Below are 7,152 nucleotides of genomic sequence, written 5' to 3'. Positions count from 1 at the left end.
GAAAATTGATCACATAAGATAATTTCATTACATTGACTTCTGCAAATTTTTATTGAGTGCCTACTACATATACCCAAATTAAAATCAAATGTGATTTAAACTGAGAAATCAGTTCAATTATTTGACATAATTTAAATGGAATCATTATTTTTCAGTTAAAATGTATTATTATTATTTTTTATTTATTTATTTTTTGAGTTGGAGTCTCACTCTGTCGCCCAGACTGGAGTGCAGTGGCCGCTTCCAGCCACCGCAGCCTTGACCTGCTGGGCTCCGGCGATCCTTCCGCCTCAGCCTTCCAAGTTGCTGGAATTACAGGTGTACGCTACCATGCCCGGCTAATTTTTTGATTTATTGTAGAGATGAGGTCTCACCAAGTTGCCCAGGCGGGTCTCGAATGTGCGGGCTCAGGCAATCTACTCACCTCAGCCTCCAAAGGCGCAGGATTACAGGCTCAGCCACCGAGCCCGGTTAAAATGTATTAATTTTGACATGAGGATGCCTGATAACATTTTCTGGAATCTGTATATCAGCAAGTTAGAATTTAATTAAAATTTAATTAACCTATTGAAATTAACAAATATTTATTGAGTACCTGCTATGTATAAGCATCTGTTTTCAACACAAGTGGAGATAGAGCAGAGTTAGGAGGAGGTGTAAAGGCAGTCTCCTAAACAGCAGGCTCCTAACCTCAAGCATCTTACAAATTAGGACATTTGTAGTTAATTCAGTTCCACTATGCGAGGAAAACGTGTGTGATGAGTGTGTATGGGGATGTGTGTGTTATTGTGTTTGTGTGGTGTTGGGGGTATGTGGAGTATGTGTTTGCATGTGTGATTGTGATGTGTGTATGTGTGACTTGTGTGTGTTTTTGGTGTGTGTGTGTTTACAATACCATCAGCTTGCCAGTCAGTGAAAAGTGTCTGACTGAGAAAGAGGTGGACAAGAGGCTAATATTAACCTTCTTTGTAAAATTTTTAATTAAGCTACTAATAGGATGTAAAGAGAAAGTTAAAGATCACCTGTAAACAATTGAGATTTGTTTAGAGACAATGAATGATTACCGATTTCTAGAGAGCCGTCGAAACAAAAACCAAAGTAAGAAATAAACTCTTGTGTATCATGTGATATTAAATTGTAGCAGATGATTACTCCCCACTCCCCACCCCCCAGAAGTATGAATGCAAAGAGAGGGAGGGAAGGTATCTGGCTCTTTACATGAAAAATGACTCTCCTACAATCAATTTTCTGACATGTCAATTAGGTGATTCATAATCCAGATGACCATCCCCTTCCATTTAGTACTGTTGGGCTGGATTAAATATCTTAGGCGTTTGCCCTTTATGACCAGTGTCCTGGATCTGTTCTCTATCAAACTGGGCCACTCATAACATGTTTTCCTGTAGGATTTCTCTTGAAGTAAAGTAACCATTATTATCAGTTCTTAAACCTAATGGCAGATTAGGACAGTGCTTTTGCCATCAGCGGTGAAAAAATGCGTGTTTTACAGTACCAGAATTCCAAAATATGGAATTTGTGGGAGAGTGCAATGAAAAATATTATTTGTGGGATTTGGGGAAACTAGGCTTATGTGGTACAGCTTGGTATTTCGAAGAAATCACCTGTTGTACAAAAGCCAGTTCTTAAGGAGGGATGGTTTGTTTTCAGCAACTTAAGCTAATTTTAAAAGATGTGATCTTTTCTTTAAAAATCGAGGCACAACTCACAAGGCATAAAATTCAGTATTTTAACTGTTTTAAAGTGTACAATTCAGTGACTTTCAGTACATGGAGTTTCACAAAGATTGATAAATAGGATTATAAGGTAAGGAACATAAAATTAACCACATTGCATTTTTCATTTTTAAATATATTGAATTATACCTAACAAATATTAAGAAGTTGCAGTATTAATATGCCATTATGCTCCTTTGTAATTCTATGATGAAATCTTCAAATAAATAATTTATTTCTATTCTACTGTTGGCACACATTATTAACTAGTTTAGCAATTAATTTTTTTTTCTTTGTTTTTGAGTTGTACTCACTCTGTCGCCCAGACTGGAGTGCAGTGGCCGCTCCCGGCCGCCGCAGCCTCGACCTGCTGGACTCCGGCGATCCTTCCGCCTCAGCCTTCCAAGTAGCTGGAACTACAGGCGAGTGCTACCATGCCCGGCTAATTTTTTGATTTATTGTAGAGATGAGGTCTCACCAAATTGCCTAGGCAGGTCTCGAACCCTCGGGCTCAGGCAATCCACTCCTTCAGCCTCCCAAGGTGTGGGATTACAGGCTGAGCCACCGAGCCCATCTAAATTGTGTTTTTAATTTTCTTTTTTTTTTTTTTGAATTGGAGTCTCACTGTATCACCCAGACTGGAGTGCAGTGGCCGCTCCCAACCACGCAGCCTCGGCCTGCTGGGCTCTGGGGATCCTTCCGCCTCAGCTTTCCAAGTAGCTGGAACTACAGGTGTGTGCTACCACGTCCGGCTAATTTTTGATTTATTGTAGAGATGAGGTCTCATCAAGTTGCCCAGGCGGGTCTCGAACCCGCGGATTCAGGCAATCCAGTCACCTCAGCCTCCCAAAGTATGGGATTACAGCCTGAGCCACCAAGCCCGACTTGCAATTAAATTTATTAGGAAATTTTTAGCCTTAATTCTGAAGAAAGGCAGATAAAGTTTAAAATATCTACATTGGCAAATTAAAAAGATGGTGTTTGGAGAAAATTTGAATAGAAACTTTCAAAATTATTCTGGAAACTAGAAAATATAGTTTTTGATAGATAAAAATAAGATTTTTAAGACTAAGAACATGTTTGCAAATTGGTGACAGTTTGGATATGACTGCTTTTTACAATTTTGAAGTAGATGTTTGAATAGCACAAAAATCTGAACTTAAAAACTTCATCCTGGCATGTAAATAAAATAACCTAATCAAATAAGCTAGTGAGAAATTTCTGTTAATCAGTGGAAAATAGAAGATAAAAATTTGTTTTGGCTGAAAGTAGGGCCTTTCACCCATGATTCTCACTAAGCTAGAAACAGAGGTATGTTCTCGTAGAGATAAATATAATTTCTTTCAAATTGGAAGTCTTCTGATGTACCCTCCCACCCATTCCTCCCCAAATTTTGATTAGTCTTACCTGGTGAGTAGCAATGACTCCCTTCCCACTGAAACCAAACCAACCACTGGTCTTATCCAACAAGAATTTGGTTATTAGCGATAGGGAAGCATCTTTTTGTTTGAGTCACATTCAGTCAGAATTTATAATAATTTTGTTAAGAGTTAAGGATTATTTCTGTGTTATCTGTGAAGGAAAGGATTTACTAAATGCTGACCACAGTAAAAACATGAGCACCTCAGTCCTTTACAAGTGCATTGGTCCTGCCACTTACATAGAAACAATTCTTCTAAACTAAAATAGAACTACTATGTATCTCTGCTTGGTCATCCTCTTTGCACTATAGCTGTGTTTCCTAAAGCAGTTGGATGGGGAGAATTTGACAAATAAATCTGAGACACATTGGGTTAAACAAACTGAAGTTAGTTTACAGGACTTTTCAGATCCTTTAATTCCTATTGATATTCCAGAAGGGCCTTGTATGGTAAGCAAACTTTTCCACATCACTGGTATTTTGAATTGTATTTTTAACTAGAGAAGTTGCAGAACATCTATATATATTATATTATATTTATTTTATTCATTTACTTATTTGAGTCAGATTCTCAGTCTGTCACCCAGATTGGAATGCAGCGGCATGATCACCGCTTACTCACAGCCCTGTCCTATGTTGCTATGCTGCCTAGGCTGGTTTTGGGCTCCTGGGCTCAAGCAGTCATCCTGTGTCAGCCTTCCAAAATGCTGAGATTGCAGCCACAAGCACCATATCAGGTCCTTTTTTATATTTTTTTCTACACATTGCCTGTTATGACAATTACCTAAGTTCCTATTGGGTTGTTCATCTTTTTCTCACGTTCCTTGTCTTTTACACATGTTGCAAACATTTTCATTTTAATCATTTGTCATTAAACTTTATGGTGCCTTTATGTCTTTCCTTTTTTTTTTGAAACCAGGATTTATTCAGGGAACAGAAAAGTTCCCAGAGTGGGGGGGGGCCCAAGGGGGTTGCCCTATGGTATCTTTCTTAATGCAGAAGTTTTTATTTTTGAATAATTAAATTGTCAGTCTTCCCTCTGATGACTTATAAAGTTTGTGTGTATTTTAGAAGTCTGCTGTACCCACAGATTACAAAATATTTGTCTATTTTTTTTCTAGCAACTATATAATATTTAAAGTATTTTGGCCGGGGCTGGTGGCTCAGTCTGTTATCCCAGCACTTTGGGAGCCAGGGCGAGTGGATTGCCTGAGCCCATGGGTTTGAGACCTGCCCGGGCATCATAGCAAGACCTTGTGTCTAAAATAAATAAATTTAAATTTTTTTCAAATTAATAAATAAGGTATTTCAGTGCCAATAGAGATTTCTTCAATGATAGAAATACTCTGTACTTGTACTGACCAATATGGCAGTGCTAGCAATGTGGGGTGATTGAACACTTAGAATGTGGCTAGTGCAACTGAAGAACTGAAACTTTAATTTAGTTATTATTTATTATTATATATTTTTTAGTTAAACTCTCACTCTTTCGCCCAGGCTGGAGTGTAGTGACACAATCACAGTTCACCCTCAACCTTGACTTACTGGGCTTATGATGATTCTTCTGCTTCAACCTCCCAAGTAGGTGGGACTACAGGCATGGGCTATCATGCCGGGCTAATTTTTTTGATTTTTTTGTAAAGATGAGGTCGTGCCATGTTGCCCATGCTAGTCTCAACCCCTGGGCTCAAACAATCCTCCTGCCTCGGCCTCCCAAAGTTCTGGAATTACAGGCATGAGCCACTGTGACAGGCCTAATTTAATTCGTAATATTATTATGTATACTTGAGGTTTACAATATGATGTTACGGAATACATACAAATGGTAAATAATTACAAATAAAATTTCACATAGTTATTTCATTTTTATGAAAAAAAAAGCAACAAAAATCTACTTACTTAACAAAATCCCGAATACAATATAACCGTATTAATTATCGTCCTCATATTGTACATTAGATCTCCAGACTTGTTCAGGTTACATATCTGCTACTGAGAAGGGGGAACGAAATCTGCTACTTTTTATTCCTTGACCTACACACCCCCACATTCTTCACGCCTCCATAACTGCAGTTCTAATCCCTATCTGTATATTTGATCTTTTTAAATAAACAACTCATATAAGTGAGATTATGCAATATTTTTTTTCAATATCTGGCTTATCTCACTTAGCACATTGTCCTCTAGGTACTTCCATGTTGTGAAAAATGGCAGGAGCTCTTCTTTTAAGGCTCAGTAATAGTGTGCATTTGTGTGTGTGTGTGTGTGTGTAGAATTTGCTTTATCCATTCATCTGTTGACAGACATGTAGGTTTATTCCCTATCTTAGCTATTGTGAATAATGCTACAATGAACAGAGAAGTGCAGGCATCTTTACAGGGTGGTGATTTCATCTACTTTGGATACAAACCCAGAAGAGGAGCTGCAAGAGCATATGGTAGTTTTATTTTTCTTTAGGAACCTCCATACTGTTTTCCATCACGACTCTACTAATTTACATTCCCACCAAACATGTGCAAGGATTTCCTTCTCTCCACACCTTCACCAACATTTGTTATATATCTTTTTGATAATAGACATCCTAACAGTGTTTTTAATTTGCATTTCTTTGATGATTAGTGATGTTGAGCACCTTCCCTTATACCTATTGACTGTGTTTTGTTTTTTGTTTTTTGCTTGTTTTGGATAAAAGTCTGTCAGGTTCTTTGCCCATTTATTAATTGGGTTTTTTGTTTTTCTGCTATTTAGTTGTGAGAATTTTAAAAAAGTAATAACCTTGAGTATTAATCCTTTATCAGGAATGTGGCTTGCAAATATGTTTTCTAAGTTCATAGATTGCTTTTTTGTTTTGTTGATTATTTCCTTAGCTGTGTAGAAACCTTTTGGTTTGATGCAGTCACACGGATTTATACATATTTTTGCTTGTGTAGTATGAGTTATTGGTGTGAAACCCAACCCCCCAAAAAAGCCACTACTAAGACCAATGTCAAAGAGTTTTTCCCTATGTTCTCTTCTAGGAGAATTATGGTTTCAAGCCTCACATTTAGGTCTTTTATCCATTTTCAGGTGATATTTGTGTAAAGTGTAAGATAATGATCTGATTTCAACCTTTTACATGTGGAAATGCAGTTTATCCAGCACCATATATTGAAGAAATTACCCTTTTCCATTGAAGTTTTAATTTTAATTAATTAAAACAAATTTAAATAACCACATGTGGGCCGGGCTTGGTAGTTCCGCCTGCAATCCCACGCTTTGGGAGGCTGAAGTGAGTGGATAGCCTGAGCCTGTGGGTTCGATACCTCATCTCTACAGTAAATCAAAAATTAGCCGGGCATGTTAGAGTGCACCCGTAGTTCCAGCTACTTGGAAGGCTGAGGCGGAAGGATCGCTGGAGCCCAGCAGACTGAGGCTACAGTGGCTGGGAGTGGCCACTGCACTCCAGTCTGGGTGACAGAGTGAGACTAAATAAATAAATAAATAAATAGCCACATGTGGATAGTGATTACATATTGACAAACAGAGATAAACCTTTGATTTATCTGCAATTTGTTTTTGTGTGCAGTGTGAGTTAGATATTATTTGTATATAAATATCCAGTTATTCTAACACTATTTCTTGAAAGTCCTTTTTTCCCCATTGATTTGAAAAGCCACGTAAGTTATATGACCAATTCCCATGTATATATTTGTCTATTTCTGTACCCCATTTCATTTCATTGACCCATTTGTCCACATTTGAGCCAAAACATCAAGTTTCATTACTTCTTATCTAGCTGGTATGGCATTTCCTTTGTCATATTTCTTCTTTTTCAAAAACTTTTCCTTCTGTTTGCATAGTTTATTTTCCAGGTAAAGTTTAGAATTGACTGCCAAGTTCCAAAAAAGTATTCTGTTAGGATTTTTTTGGATACTATTTTTATTACTCAAATTGACTTGATCTGAGTTATATTTTTAAAATTTTATTCATTATATATATTTATACATATTTATGGGACAC

The sequence above is a fragment of the Carlito syrichta genome, unplaced genomic scaffold (genome assembly GCF_000164805.1).
Source record: "Carlito syrichta isolate Samal-C Ts95f unplaced genomic scaffold, Tarsius_syrichta-2.0.1 Scaffold302888, whole genome shotgun sequence".
Taxonomy (NCBI): Eukaryota; Metazoa; Chordata; class Mammalia; order Primates; family Tarsiidae; genus Carlito; species Carlito syrichta.
This window is presented reverse-complemented; position numbering follows the sequence as displayed.